Source organism: Halichoerus grypus, chromosome 7, assembly GCF_964656455.1.
Source record: "Halichoerus grypus chromosome 7, mHalGry1.hap1.1, whole genome shotgun sequence".
Lineage (NCBI taxonomy): Eukaryota > Metazoa > Chordata > Mammalia > Carnivora > Phocidae > Halichoerus > Halichoerus grypus.
In genome coordinates, this window is record NC_135718.1 from 61,835,385 (window position 1) to 61,852,363 (window position 16,979).

Here is a 16,979-nt window from a genome sequence, read left to right on the forward strand (position 1 = left end):
CCCCTTGAGAGAGAGAATCTTAAGCAGGCTCCTTGCCTAGCATGGAGCCCAACACGGGGCTCAATCTCATGACCCTGTGATCGTGACCTGAACTGAAATCAAGAGTCAGACGCTTAACCAACTGAGAGCCACCCAGGAACCCCTATCCTTTACTTATTAATCACATTATTCTTCTGCTTAAAAGAATTTAGTAGTTTTCTTCCTTGCTCTTTATCTATATATAGATATATATCTCCCTTCACAATCCAGCCATTATCTTTTCCTAACCATGGCCCCATTGCCTCCTCCATGCTCTTTTTTTTCCAACTATGCCAAGCTACTCACTTGGAAATGTGTGTTTCATGCTTCTAAACCTCATTTTGCTCAAAATGGCAAATACAGTTTATGTGTATATGTTGTGCCTGCTACTCATTCTATGCTCATGACTCCTATTCATTCTTCAAGACCCAAAGCAAAAGTTGCCTTCTCTGTGGTGCCTTTCCTGATTCCTTCTAAAAAGTTTTCTTTCCTATAGGTGCTCCCATGATACTTTCGGATTCTTTTGCTAATAGTAATTATCACACTGTATTTTATTAAGTTGTTACATTACTTAACCGTTGGTTTTCATTCACCTTTATACTTTCCTTGGCATAGTGTAGTGCTTAATAAGTTTGTTTTGATTGTGCAAGTGAGCACTATAGTGTTTTTTGGTGGATGTCTGTGGCTGACATTTCACCACCTCATGTGATTCTGTAACCACATGACTTTTTGGATCTGTGGGGTTTGTTCAGTTACAACAGTAAGTCACTTTTTTTAGAAAAGTGTTGATTCCAATAATAGATTTATTGAGTCATAGCAGTCATCTTTAGGCCAAAATAACTAGAAGACAGAATATGACAGCTCCTAGTATCTTTTGGGTCCCACCATTCTTTCCTTAAAAAAAATCATTCCATCAAGCTATAACAGAATCTCACTGACTAGGAGGTTAATGAGAAATTAGTGATGGTAAGAAGTTTTGAATTAAACTTGGAAGCAAGGACTATTATTAGGGATGCTGTGTTTAGGGTAGATATCTACAGAAGAACCATTATGAACTGACAGATTCTTGAACAATAGATTTTGGCGTGTTTTACTAGCGAATCCTCAGACATATATCTCTTAGCATCTGTTTGCCAGCAATTTACTAGTCATTGTAGGTGTCTGTAGCTTATTCCCTCAACTAGATCGAAGGTAATGTCAGATCAGGGATCACACGTTAACTACTACTGACCATGAGTTGAGCATACTGATGGCAAAATACCACCTGCCATAACCCTTTCAAACATGAGCACCATGTAGGAGGGATTCTTACTGCACCATGGGAATACAGTCTAGTTTAAACTGCTCTGAAAGTGAAACATCCCTCTTCTTCCTCCTGCCATAAGGCCCAGTGAGTTTTGTTTTGTTTTCTCCATATTTGGCTCTGTGGGAAGTCATCTGATCTTGGGCCCTAGCCAGGGACTAATGGGCACATGAGATGTGGAGGGTTCTGGTCCAAAATACAATGGAAGAAAACCCTGCAACCAACTGATAGATTTTTGTCAAGGCAGAAAATACACCCAAGAAATGAAACACTCTCAAGATGCTCACAGTAAGGAGTTTCCTGACCCTGGCCTGAAGTAGTTAGAGCATTCATACAAAAGGGCCTTCTGGAGACAAAAACCAGGAAACATTAAACATTGGGGGGCACCTGCGTGGCTCAGTTGGTTAAGTGTCTGCCTTTGGCTCAGGTCGTGATCCCGGAGTCCTGGGATTGAACCCCACATCGGGCTCTCTGGTCAGCGGGGAGTCTGCTTCTCCCTCTTCTCCTCCCCCTCCTCCTGTGCTCTGTCTCTCACTTTATCTCACTCTTAAATAAATAAATAAAACCTTAAAAATATATATATAAATTTTCTGTTAGGAACACTTAAAAGAGTTACACTTTTAAGGAGAAGAGCTGACCTAGAAAGTGAGGATGTGCTTTTAGGAGAACTTGTCCTGCAAGCCTTTCACTGCTATTTAGCTCTGGTATTGAAATGCATGCAGAGGTTAAGCACACTGTCTATAACTATGACATCAGGAAAAATGGAGAAAAAACATATAAGTACACAAAATCAATCTACCAGTGCAGCAAGAAAACAGATTAACCCAAAACAAAGAGTTGGCTTCTATATGTGTTAAAGACAAAAACAAAAAACCCCACAAAAACCCAATTTTAATGTTATTATGCCAGTTTGAATCCCAAAAAGATCAAATGGTAGTTGAGAGTGGTTCTAGTTATGAAGAGATGAATATTTAGCAAATATATTTTCTTCATTGGTATTAGGGTATAGGCATTCATGGAAGCCAGACTGTTTATAGCTTCTGATTTGTATTTTTTCTTTTCCTTTTTCCTCTCCTCTTCTTCTTCTTTTTTTTTTTGCATCAGTAGAGTAAGGGTGGGCAGGGTGAAAATAGTCTCACACTAATTTTAGATCATTTACATAACATTCTTAGAACATGGTCTCTCTTTGACTTTCATGAAATGAGCAACTGAGCCAAGGAGAACAGGATACAAATGAAGCATTTTTGTGGGGATCGTTCAGTTTTTGCTGGTATAATACATCTATAAGGCATACTTGAAAAAGTAACTTGGAAGGTCCTTATTGTATATGTCAAGTGGTTGCTTCTCTATTTAATAACCTTAGACAAGACTAAATGTTAGAGAGGAAGCTTCCAATGTTTCTCTGTAAGGTGTTGGTTATGTATTGAGTATGTAGGATAGAACTCAAACTGATGCAAAGATTCCATCACTATGAGTACCTACGGTTCCTAATAAATGATAAGGGACAGGACTGGGACTTGCAGTTCCCCTGCGTGGTGTAGGTATGTGGAAAGAGAGTGGCAAAAGGAATCAAATGGATTGATTACATATTTGGAAGTCCTCTGATCTTTTTTTTCTGTGTTTTTGAATAAAGTACAGCCACTACTCTATCTCTTGCAATAAACATAGAGGTGTGTGTGCCGCCCATATTCAGAAGTAAGCCAATCTTCTTTGCTTAAAGTACCAAGAATCTTATAGAAAAGTTAAATATTACAAGACTGAGTTTTCAAATGAAAACACATTTGTGTATTCAAGTGATGCAATTATTCTATCAATTTAAAACAAAACTTAAGCAAATGCCTCAAATGACTTGGAATACCTTCCACTCTTCTTAAAGATTTTATCTTTTTAGCCAGCTAGTACAGAACAATACTGAAGTTCATGAAATTCACCCAAACATAGGACCTTTGAAATGCCTTCACAATGTCTAAGAAAATTCATGGATCGAGGACGCTAGTAGTTGTGTACCAAACACGAGCAGGCCAAGAGTTACTGCTATGTAGCATCCCACAGTGAGAATCTGGCCATTCTCATGTCTACCTACATATATAGATCAACTTTTCTCTAACTCAAATCCCTTAATGCCAGTCTGGTTCTAATTTTATTAAAATTTTGTCAAAGCTGTTCCTGGACTGGAAACTTACCTGCTGAGTTTTAGCCCAAGGCAGATTTTAATGGCCAAATTCTACAGGCATCAAAGGGAGGAGGAGTCAGGATGAGGGTGCCGTCTCTTCCTGAACGTGACAGCCTGCTCTCATACAGAAACTCCATAGAAGTGTCGCAAGTGAGTAGACTGGAACATCTCTGACAGGCAGCCTGGAGTTTAATCACGCCTCTCCCTTCCATAGTGCCACCTCAGCACAGGCATCTCATGCCTTTAGAAGTTTTAAATGCTCCAGCTGATCAAAGCGTTTGGAAGTCAGAGCTAATTGCACCTACACCCGTTCCTTCATCAGACATTGTGATTTTCGTGTATTAATTTACTTCTTCTTAACTTGGATTTAGCTTTGATTATTCTCTTATCATTCATTTTCTCATTTCTCTTATCCCTGAATGAGACCATGAAGACAAAGGAAAAGAGACTGAGATGCCTGAATTGCCTCAATGAATTCCAAATTATCGTGAAGACATTTGAGTTTTGCTAAAAGTCTTTATTTATTTTTTTAAAAGATTTTATTTATTTAGAGAGAGAGAGAGCATGTAAGCAGGGGGGAGGGGCAGAGGGAGAAGGAGAGAGAGAGAATCCCAAGCAGACTCCCCGCTGAGCACGAAGCCCTAGGTGGGCTCCATCCCACGACCCTGAGATAGTGACCCAAGCCAAAATCAAGAATCAGTTGCTCAATCGACTGAGCCACCCAGGTGCCCCACTTTGCTAAAAGTTTTTAACGAGAAAACAATGCACAGACAGGCCATAACCCAAGTTTCACCCTTCCATTGTCATTACTTAGCAAGGGGCATAATTTTAATTAAGCCAGGTTAAAAACAGAGAGGCAGAGGACATGATTACTTTATTAAATTTTCTGGTAATGGATGCTAAAGGATGCAACTGGACCAATTATGCTAACGGGCACCTCCTTACTGATGGGGTTGTTCAGAAATAAGTAATTCCCAACCAGAAGGGGGTTCACTAAAATCTACACTTTGGTAGTTGGTTCAGGAATAGCCATGTAAAGCACAGCTTCAAGGTTGTTTTGTTCTGTTTACCTCCCTAAGCTCAAGGAAGCCAAAGAAAGGAGACTCAGCAGAAGTTGAGGCTACCCAGCTTCTATGTGACAATTTTTAGCCCCTGTTGTATGTGTGTGTTGGGGGAAGGAGGAAGGGCAGAAAAAGAGGCTACAGGAAACATATTCCCAAAGGGGTCATGACTCAGGCAACAGGTTAATCTATTTGGAGAAAGGTCAAACAGTATAAAACCCATCACAGACACATCAGTCTCCTTCCCCTCCAACCACCCACATGAACCGGCAATAGGTTCATATATTCTGGGGCATCTGCAAAGGGAAAATGACAGTATAAGGTTGGGATTAATTTTCCCTTCCTCTGTGGCATTGACTCCTGCATCTTCACTGCATTTGTCTTCAGCAAGGGTAGACTCAGTGGCTCATCACCAGGAGTCCTATTACTTAGTACTACATGTCTTGAGAAAACAGTCTGATGCTATCATCTTAGACTAAGTCCCTCTCAGACCAATCAAATCAGAATTTCTGAGGATGGGACCTGTACAGCTGTTGTTTTTTGTTTGTTTGTTCTTTTAAGGTTTTATTTATTTATTTGAGAGAGAGAACACAAGTAGGGGGGAGTGGCAGAGGGGAAGAAGCAGACTCCCCACTGAGCAGGGAGTCCAATATGGGGCTCGATCCCAGGACCCTGGGATCATGACCTGAGCTGAAGGCAGACGCTTAACCAAATGAGCCACCCAAGTGCCCCAACAGCTGTTGTTAACAGTACCTCAGGTGATTCTAACTTATAATAAGGGCTGAGAAACAAAGAACTACAGCATCACACAATTCTATACACCCTGTGGATGCAGAATGAATGCAAAGTTGCTGAATAAAAGCAAAGCTAGCGCTGTTTTCCTCCATCTGTTCGGAAAGCTCTCTCTCCAGGTATTTACTAAGGGTCAGTCATATCTAGGTCTTGGGTTAGGCAATAACATTCTCACAGTTTAATGTGCACGAGAATGGCCTGGGACCTTGTTAAAATAGAGTCCGATTCAGTAGGTCTAAGGTGAGGCTGAGTTTTTGTGGGTCCTACAAGCATCCAGGTGGTACTGGAGCTGCTGGTCTGTAGACCACACTTTGAGTGGCAAGACTAAGAAGGCTCTTTTCCTCCCTCCTGCAGGAATTTCTTGTGCTTCCTTTAGGGTTGACACAAAGCCCGTCTGGACAGAGAGGTCTACTTCCCCATCTGGGTCCCCCTCCCTTTCTGCCACCCAGGTGGGGCCCTTTTCTTCTCATCAAAATCTTGTCTCTGAAGAGGATAAACATGTCAGTATGTTTTATAAGGACAATGATTGCAGCTTTGCTTTAACTATTTAGTTCTGCTCCTTCCCACTCCTCTCCCCACCCCCACCCCCACCTTTTTGACTAGGTTATAAAAACTTAAGCTAAGGTTTTCCTGAAAATATTTCAGGCATCCATGAGGCTGCCTGAGAGACAGATTTGGGGGTTTGGGGGAGGGGCAGGAGGGCCAACACCTTGATAAAGCCTCTAAGGTCACATCATAGAACAAGAATAAATGACATTTGTACCTTTGTCTAACAGCTGCTTTATGTACTGACATCTTATCTTTCTCATTGTAATAAAATTGTGACCAAAGTGAAGATACGTTTCTTCTTGGCACTTCCTATCATGACAGCTAATATTTATAGAGTGTTTTTCACAAAGCATTTTTATTATAAAGAATTTGAACATACCCGAAAAGTAGAGCACTATGTGCCCATCACTCAACCCCGGCAAACATAAGCCCATGGCTGGTCCTGCTCTATTCCTACCTCTTCGTACTTCCCCTGAATCTTAAATATCACATCGATTACAGAATGCTGTTTATAAGCCAGGCATCATTCAAGTGATTTACATACATTAGCTCATTTAATCCTCACCACACCCTTATTAAGGATCATCCCAGGATGATCAAGCTTCCTGGCTTTGTTGCCCATCAGGGTTGTTGGTAGTTAGGTTGCCTTTAACATTTAGGGCATTCTATGTAGAAAAGGAAAAACAGTACAGTAGGATCTTATTTCTGTGAAGAAAAATACTATATAACAGTATTTATATCCAGACACAGACAAGATGTATACACATAGATGCACACCAGGCACACACCCAAAGACTCATACCAAATATACACACAGATGCACACAATGTTTACACAGAAACATACACACATAAAAACACACAGATAAGTTTCGTATTATCCTTCTATATAATTGTCTTTGCTGTTACAAACATAAAGATAGTAACTGCTCTTTGCTCCATTTTCCCTTCGGTTGGTTTAAAATTATATGCTCCATTTCTATCCTTTTATTGGTTAAAGGGTTTTTTTTTACATTGTAGTTTTTGTTACCTATCCATGAACATATATTTTTATAATAAAAACCAGAGTTATAATCAGTCTCTGTCCCTCTCTAGATCGAGACAAGAACCTTTACTTCTCTTTGTGCTTCCTCCACTTTCAATGTTCATATAATACAGAATATGACTTCTAAATTGCTCTGACAATCCTTTAAAATAAATACTTATTTGGAATTAATCCAGTCATTGTATTCTTTGTTTATAAGTGTTTCTTACATCCCACTCCTTTCTTCTATGTTCATTTGTTTCTCAGTTGGAGTACATTCTGAAGTATTTCTTTAGAAGATCACCAGTGAGTGCTAAACCTCCTGAGATTTAAATGTCTGAAGATTTTTTTAAAATTTTCTTTCTTAAAAATTAGTTTTCTTTTAGTATTTTATGTGTGTTCTTGAGTTTCTGAAATTTCACTGCGATGCCTATAGATTGAGTTAAAAAAAATCCGGTTGTGCCTATGAGTGGTGGCACTCATTTGATCTGAGGATGCTTATCTTTTTTTTGGTTCTGGAAGGTTCTTGGTGATAATTTCTTCAAACACTGCCTTTTTTCCATTCTCTCTGTTCTCAGAACAGTAAATTTCCCAATTATCATCCTTTGACCCTGTATGTTCTTATCATTTATTTTACTTCTGCCTATTCTATACACTCCACAATGCATGGTTATTTTTACTTTAAGTGATTAAAAGCATTTTAAAGAAATTTAGACATACTGCACGTATAAGAAAATATTTTCAAAATAATGTTTGATATACTGACGTATTTCCCTTTCTGGAGTCCTTCATTTCTTCCTGCAGAGCCAGGTTTTTATCTGATACAATTTCTCTTCAGCCTGCAGAACTTCTTTTTGCATTCCATGAGGTGCAGTCTGCTGGGGAAAAACTCAGCTTTTGTCTGTCTAAAAACATCTTTACTTCACCTTCACTTTTGAAAGATATGCTCACTGGATATAGAATTCCGAGTTGGCAGGGTTTTTTCTTTCAGCATTTAAAGATGTAAGGCTATTGTCTTCTGGCCACTACTTTTGATGAGAAGCTAGTTCTCATTCTTATTATTCTTTTCTTATATAAAATATGTGCCTCCTCCCACCTTTTGAAGCTCCCATTTGCTTTCAAGATTTTCTGGTTTAGTTTAGTTTGTTGTTTGTTTTCCACTGTTTGACTATAATGTATGTAAGTGTGGATTTTGTTTGTTTTTAGATTGTTTGGGGTTTGCTGGTCTTGTATCTGTGGGTTGATATCTTTCAACAATTTTGAAAAAATTTCAGCCATTATCTCTTCAAATACTTCTCTGTCCCTTTCTTTTTTTTTTTTTTCCTCTTTCTGGAATCCCAATTCTACACACACACACACACACACACACATATATGGTCTGTTATATGTATTGTGAATATTTCCCTTCAGACTATATCATTTGTCTTCCAATCTTATTTACAGTAGTTTTTTTTTTTTCCCATTCTGGCACAAATTTGAATAACTTATCTGGATGTCACTGAATAAGAATATTATAAGTCCAGGGACACCTGCATGGCTCAGTTGGTTAAGCGTCTGCCTTTGTCTCAGGTCGTGATCTCAGGGTCCTAGGATAGAACCCTGTGTTGCGCTCCCTCCCTCCTGTGGAGTCAGCTTCTCCCTCTGCCTCTCCCCCTGCTTGTGCTCTCTCTCTCTCTCTTAAATATATAAAAAATCTTTTTTCTTTTAAAGAATATTATAACTCCATACTTGTCTTTTTTTTTTTTTTGAGATTCAGGCATTATGACCAACATGTGAGGTTGGGCAGCATACATATGCCATTGTCAACTTTAAAATAGTTTAGGAGTCAGTTGAGATAGGAACACATAACATGCCATGTTGTGATGACATGTTGGAGATAGTTATAGTTCTAGGTGTTTTTATACATTGTGGGTAAAATGTATAAATATTTAAAATACTTATTCACTTATATATTAGAGTTTGGCATAAGTTTTGGTTCAAAAAAATTCTCTTTCTAAAATTGTTGCAAAACCACCGATCTAGATTAAATTTTGGCAGTTGGGTTTTCACTGATAGTATTTATATGAAAGTCTGTCCTGATTATTGTTTGGACTTTTGTTTTGTTTTGTTTTAACTGAAGGAGCACTCTTTTGTTATTACCTTTCCATGATAGGAACTTAGCTCAATATTCTTGGTGGCTCACCAGGGACAGAGCTGCTCTGAATCCTAGACCATTTCTCTGCCCTAAGAAGCTGGTGTGGTCTCCCAAAGATTTTTTTTTTTTTTTTTTTTTTAGCTGTCCTGACCCAGTGGAGAGCTTTAGGTATGGCAGAGGACCTTGACATTAACTTTTTTAAAATTATAAAAATTTAAAAAGTGAATTAATATTAAACATAAGGTGGCTGCATCCCCGGATAAAGCAGAAAACTTCCCAAATTTTAATAAGCATTAATGAGCATTTATGGAATGCCCTTGTTAAATGAAATAAAATGGTTCTTTTAGCAGTGCTGGGTATTTAAATTACTTTTCAGACTGTTTGATTTGGAACTATATTATTTAGGCAAACTTACCTGTGAAAATAACATCTGGTTCTGAGTTTATCCAGTTTTTCTTTCCCTGAAGATCAGAGCCAGATTTACTGTGACACTAATGAAACACAAGCTTCATCCAGGGTCCTTCACTTGCATGAAACCCCCCCCCCCCCCCCCCCGCCCAAGAGAGCTGAGCATTGCCAAGGGTTGGAGAGTGTTCTGATGGGGAGGGGAGCCAGGTTACAACCAGAGAGCACTTCCATATAAGCATTTCTGCTAAATTACTAGAGTGAAAAGATCTCATTTCTAAACCTCCAGGATTTGTGTGTGTGTGTGTGTGTGTGTGTGTGTGTGTGTGTGAGTGTGTGATTTATTTTCTCATTCTAAATTGAAAATCACATCAGTCAGTAATTTTATAATTAATTCTTTTATAATATAATTCTTTTTACAAAGAGGCTTTTCCACACAGACTCTTATCCACCCCTGGTACTGATAGGTATATTGTTTTTTTTATATTACATTTTTTTTTTCTGACTATAGAAATATAAGAGGGAACCAGTATCCTTCATGGTGTCATTGTATGAAATTGTATGAATTGAAAAAGTCATCCTCTCTGAACAGAGGTAGTGCATGTGCCCATGACTCAGAGTGCTCCATGGGCTTGGTTCCCTTCTGCAAGGCACAACTACACAACTGTGTGAGGCAACCTGAGGTCCATGTAAGGATTTAGAAAATGCAGAGAAGTTTATAAATGGGAATAAAGATTACTTATAATTCCACCTAAAAATAGCTAGAGTTCACATTTTGATGTACTACACACACGCACACACAATTGGTATCACATTGTATATCCAATTTTTATCACCATTTTTGCATAGCATTATATATTAAGAATGTTCTCATGCGGCAAAATACGCCTTGAAATACCATTTTTAACTGGCTATTCCTTAATTAATTTTACATTTTTCAAATATTTGTCATTTAGTTCAGTACCTACTTTATCTATTATAAATAACATTATATGGAACATCTCTATGCATACATTTTGATTCCAGCTTCTTAATATTTCTTTATGACAGATTCTTGGGAGGGGAAATATGGGCCAGGTGGTTTAAGCTTTTATTTTAAAGTATTTAAGACATGTTCTCAAATCATTTTCGTGAAATGTGATTCAAACACATGGGCTACCATGAGCTCATTCGACTCCATACCTCCATGACATAGTTGTTTTGTTTTTTTTTAAGATTTGTTTGTTTATTTGTCAGAGAGAAAGAGAGAAACAGAGAAAGCACAAGCAGGGGCAGAGGCAGAAGGAGAAGCAGGCTCCCTGCTGAGCAAGGAGCCCAATGCGGGACCCGATCCCAGGATGCCGGGATCATTACCTGATCCAAAGGCAGACACTCAACCGACTGAGCCACCAGGTGCCTCCATGACATAGTTAATAAAGGCAGTGGCACTTCCTCAGGCCACCCCTTTAGTTTCTGTGACCGTCTGAAGTGCTGATTTGGTTATGTGGCTCTAGACTGGAATAACAGCTTGCCCAAGACAATTTCATGTCTGACCTAAATTTTGCAAAACTATCTTATTTCTTCACCCTGAAGTGAAGCAAACACTCCTGTCTGACAGCATTATAAGTAACTCAGATCAAAGTATTGATCAGGAGTGGATATATTGCTTTCCAGTGGGAGGATAAGGATAGAGAAGCCAATCTATGATTGCCTCTATCAGCTATCTCACTGAAAAGCCATTGGGCTAATGATACCAACTTATAATTGTCAATTTGTTTTAGCTAGAAAGTAAGTAATAACTCATGGTATTGTCGTGGCATCTATTAAGAGGATACTATTGAGGATGTCAGTTTCCAAATTTGATACTCTTCTCTTTTACGTACATTTTTTAAAAAGAGAAACAAAACCCAATCTTTTCTTAAATAAAAAGCATGGATGGCTCTTCAACCTCTATCTTCAAGAACATATATTTTTGCCATTTGCTTAGAATCCTGTTCTGACTACATGATCTTTGCTAATGTCAGAGCTCTGTCTCCTCAACTAGATTCTACAGAATTAATCAGAGGCTAATCAGTGTCTCTGCTTCCATAAAATGGAATCATAAAACCTTAGAAACCTGAACAAACCCTTGAAATCCTGTAGTTCAGAGTTGTAAACCTATAGTCTTTAGGCTAAATCTGATCTATAGTTATATTTAATTTGGCTTGTAGTATTTTTATAACTTAGGAATAATTATAGCTAATATTTGTTAAGCACTTACTATGCATTATCCCTTCAGATGTGTTGTGTTATTTAATCCTGACAATAATCTTATGATATAGGTATTATTATTGTCTTTATTTTACTGATGAGAAAACAGGCCTAGCAATGTTAAAGAACTTGCCAAATATTGAAGTCAATAAGATTTGAACTTGGGATTTGAACTCATGCAGTCTACCTCCAGAACCTAATTTCTTAACTGTTACAAGGAATGAGTTGTCAACTTAAAAAAAAAAAAAGAAGAAGAAGAAGTCATTTCATGGAATCATGGGATTCATGTCCTCTCTTGAACAATTGTAACATATGGTGAGCATCCACTAGCGGTGAAGAGTGTTCTCCCCCTTTGATAGAATACATGTTCTCGAATTTGCCTTTCTTTCATCTAGACTATTTCTCTCATTTGTATAATAGCTTGACCCTTGTCTGCATTTATGACCCCTGATCTAATTCAGTGGTTCTTAGCTGGGGTGATTTTGCCTCCCCACCCCAGGGAACATTGGCAATGCCTGGAGATATGTTTGATGGTCCCAACTGCAGTGGTATAGCGGTTGGGGGGGTGCTACTGGCATCTAGTGGGTAAATGCCAGGGATGCTGCTAAACATCTATAGAATTATCTGATCCAAAATTCCAGTAGTGCTAAGGTTGAGAAACTCTGATCTAATTCAACCTCCCCATTTCATAGGTGGGAAAAAATTAGATCAGAAAGGACATGACTTACTCCAGATCCCAAAGCAAGTCAAAATCAAGGGTAGGAGAGTCTATATATCTCATTCTCTCTGATCATTTCCAGGTTATAAGCTTTGTAGACCTTGAAGGGAGGTTTTTATAAATGATATCTTTCTAGTTTGCTTTGTCAAAATGAGAAAAAGAGAACTAAATATTACAATTGTTGTGAAAAAATCTTCATTGTCTAATCAATTGGACGTAAGATTTGCTAATTAAGAATCCTCTAATTAGCCTTAAGTGAAAAATGGTATGCTTCAAAGTAGTTGGCAGGATCCAACTATAAATCACACTCTTTTCAAAGAATCTATAATGTGTATTTATTACATAACAGGCACATGTTGGCTGGGAATATTATTGCTTTTTCTTCATAAAGTGTGCAACTTACAAAGAAGAGGAGAGACACTATTTTCTGTTTTGATTCAGTTAATGGAACCAGGAAATCCACAAGAAAACTCTAAACTATATCTTTTATTGTGGGTTTTTATGACTTTATAGTCAGGTGAGATAAGGTGGTAGTATTAGCTCAAATCTCTAAACTTCTTTGCTTTGCATAGATTCCATTCAGACTGTTGCCATGGTTCAACCTACATGTTTTTAGGTTGAATATTTCTGAGACTTCTTGAAGACCTGAAATGGGTTATATAGACCAGTTGTCTTCATTATTAGCCTTTTGACTCAAAAGGCAGGAGAGAAGACAGAGCTGGGAGCTTTGGACACATATGAAGGATGTAATCATAGCTAAAATTTCCTACATGGCAGGCACTGCCAAGTAAGTGTGATTATCTTATTTAATTTCATTTAACCAGTGTTTCCTGCACGGACCTCTGTTGATACATAAGGAAAAATATATATCTTACATAATCAAAAGTCCAAGGTAGGAGAGTTCTGGGGTTGGTTAATTTGGTGACTTCACAGTGCCTTCAAGGACTCAAGTTCTTCCCGTCATTTTAGACTGCCCTTCTCAGAGTGGTTAGATTAGTTCTCAGGGGAGATAGCCTGAGGCAGCAACACGGCTGCTGTAGTTCCAGCCATCACATCCTGTCATGACAATTTCAAGTGGAAGAAAAAAATAATTACTTTCTCTGTGTGTCTCTCTCTCTTTTTAAATTCAGAGCAGAAACCTTTCCACAGCCCCCCTTCACAGCTGATTGGCCACAAATTTGTCATTTGTCCATTCCTTGGTCACTCACTGGCACAGGGAATGGAGTTACCATATGGGTGTAGTGAAACATTAGACTGTGAGAAGGAAGGTTACCTGAACAAGATCAGGGTTCTATTAACAGAAAGAAAGGGACCAACTGACAGGTAGTTAGGAAACCATAGGGTCTCTTACAACCGTTTTGAGTTAGGTGGAGTTTCTCTTGCTGCTGCCTTAACACTGAGCATGATAGCAGCCCTTTTCTAAGCAAGTGAGTCAAATTCCATGCAGTAGACTTGCCCAGTTCAATTTTGGGGGGACCCAGGACAAACTAGTGCCCTCTTCAAGCAGAGACAGGCTGAAAGGGTGCATTTAGCCCAGCCTACTGGCAGACCTGAGAGCTGGAGGGCTGCATGCTGGTTGTTGCCAAGCAGACAGTGCCCTGGTCTCCTTCCTCTGCCCAATGGCACTGCCTGCTGGAGAGCAAGCCGTGGTTTCACATGCTGACACCAAGAAAGAACCAAGCTCATAGTCACCATTAGCTGATAGGCTTTCCCTCTCAAAACGAAGGCAAGGCCTGGGTCTTCCTCACCCACTCTAGTGACATGTTTTCTCCTTTGAGACTTGCCTTGAGGTTCATTTTCAACTGATTTCATCGAGATTAACACTGGTGAGGAACCCAGTTATGAATGCTCCTATGCTCCATGGTTGCTTCCTTCTACCGTGTTAGTTTAGACTTCTGGACAGCAAATCAGTATTTATACTGGCTATATAGAGGCACTAGAGTCTGAGTCTGAATCCTAACTCTAGCAATGGCTAGTGGGGGGCAATACGGTGAGTTACCTAATTTCCCTAAGCCCCAGTCTCCCCTGCTGGAAAGTATAGATAATGATAATAATGATGTTTGTCTCTCAAAGAGGTGTTACCTGTGCAGATTAAATGAAAATAGGTACGTAAGGTGTTTAGAACAGCGCCTGACACATAGCAGGACTCAATGAGTAGTAACTATTAACATTATTATTTAGGAAGTATGCATAAGTTCTGGAGTGTTCCAATTCATACACGGCAGTATCAAGATCTAGAAATCAGACAAATAGCTTTCTTCTAATTTTGGCTGAGCCTCTAGGCCTCAATTTTGTCCCCTAAAAAATGTTCTGTAAATGTAAAGCGAGACTGTTGTGAGAATTTAATAAAATGGTGCATCCCAATGATATATCAGATAAAAGGCTAGTATCCAAAATCTATAAAGAACTTATCAAACTCAACACCCAAAGAACAAATAATCCAAACAAGAAATGGGCAGAAGAAATGAACAGACATTTTTCCAAAGAAGACATCCAAATGGCCAACAGACACATGAAAGAGTGCTCAACATCAGGGAAATTCAAATCAAAACCTCAATGAGATACCACCTCACATCAGTCAGAATGGCTAAAATTAACAAGTCGGGAAACGACAGATGTTGGCGAGGATGTGGAGAAAGGGGAACCCTCCTACGTTGTTGGTGAGAATGCAAGCTGGTGCAGCCACTCTGGAAAACAGTATGGAGGTTCCTCAAAAAGTTGAAAATAGAGCTACCCTACGACCCAGCAATTGCACTACTGGGTATTTACCCCGAAGATACAAATGTAGTGATCCGAAGGGGTATGTGCACCCCAATGTTTATAGCAGCAATGTCCACAATAGCCAAACTATGGAAAGAGCCAAGATGTCCATCAAAAGATCAATGGATAAAGAAGATGTGGTCTATATATGCACAATGGAATATTATGCAGCCATCAAAAAATGAAATCTTGCCATTTGCAATGACGTGGATGGAACTAGAGGGTATTATGCTAAGCGAAATAAGTCAATCAGAGAAAGACATGTATCATATGACCTCACTGATATGAGAAATTCTTAATCTCAGGAAACAAACTGAGGGTTGCTGGAATGGTGGGGGGTGGGAGGGATGGGGTGGCTGCGTGATAGACATTGGGGAGGGTATGTGCCATGGTGAGTGCTGTGAATTGTGTAAGACTGATGAATCACAGACCTGTACCTCTGAAACAAATAATACATTATATGTTAAAAAAAGAAGATAGTAGGAAGGGAAAAATGAAGGGGGCGAAATCGGAGGGGGAGATGAACCATGAGAGACTATGGACTCTGAGAAACAAACTGAGGGTTCTAGAGGAGAGGGGGGTGGGGGGATGGGTTTGCCTGGTGATGGGTATTAAAGAGGGCATGCACTGAATGGAGCACCGGGTGTTATACACAATGAATCATGGAACACTACATCAAAAACTAATGATGTAATGTATGGTGATTAACATAATAAAATAAAATTTAAAAAAATGGTGCATCCCATGTTTAATTAAATGCAACTATTAATACATATTCCAATTTTCAGAGACAACGTGCCTTTGTTCTGTCAAGACTCAGTGTATCCATATTCCCTGAGCTCTTCTGATTTGGGGGTTTTTCCTCTCCCTCCCCACTCAGTGTCACGGAGACCTCTCCCAGCAGCTCCAGAGATTGTGGAAGTTTATTTAAACTTCTGATTTACAAACTGGCTGTCCTCCCCCACTCTTCAAAGCCCGGGCCTAATTGGAATGCAAATGTCTCCCCTGGTAGCTGAGCATTGCTTCTATCAGCAGGGGAAGGCCCTTGGCCATCCAGGGCTGGACAGTAGGCAGAAAGGACCCCACCCGCGGGCTCTCCATCTTTGTGGGGAGAAATGGTGATGATGTATGAGACAGTGATGCCTTTGGAGTCCAGGGAGGACATGACAGACAGGATAATATGGGAGGAAAATACTGTCTTCGTAATGGAGACTGATGGCCTTTGCTTGTCTTCCTGGCATTGTGAGGGCTGCGGCTGAGACGGGCCTTCTTCATTTGGTGGCAGGTCGGGTGTATCATCCACGCTGCCCTCAGCGGTCGTCTTCAACCAAGGGGTGGGGGTGAGAGAAACAAACAGAGGGGGTTTGTGGGGGCGTTGAGTGCGGGCCTCAACCCCCCTTGGCTTTGACATGCATGTCAGGAATGACAGGCCTCTCTTGATCAGTTCATAATTGCTGGCTTTTGCATTTTTTGGCTTCCACCCTTAAGTCCTCTTTGCCCGCCAAGCCCCCAGTAAAAAAAAACTATGTTAAACTAAAAACTCTAAAATTAAAAAAAAAAAAAAAGCCCCAGATCCTTTACCTCACAACTCCTACTCCCCCTTCAGACCCCTACTTGGCCGCAGGAAAGAAAACCTAAAACTAGAGTAGGAATGTCATCTTTAGAAATCATCTTTTGGAGCAGTTTTATTAATTTCACTTCTCTGTGGTTACCACATGTTTGGGGAAGACAATTGGTTTCACAGATCTGTGTGGGAGGCTGAAGATTTGGCTCTGAGGCGGCAGAGAAAACCTACAGCAAGAGCAGGCTCACTA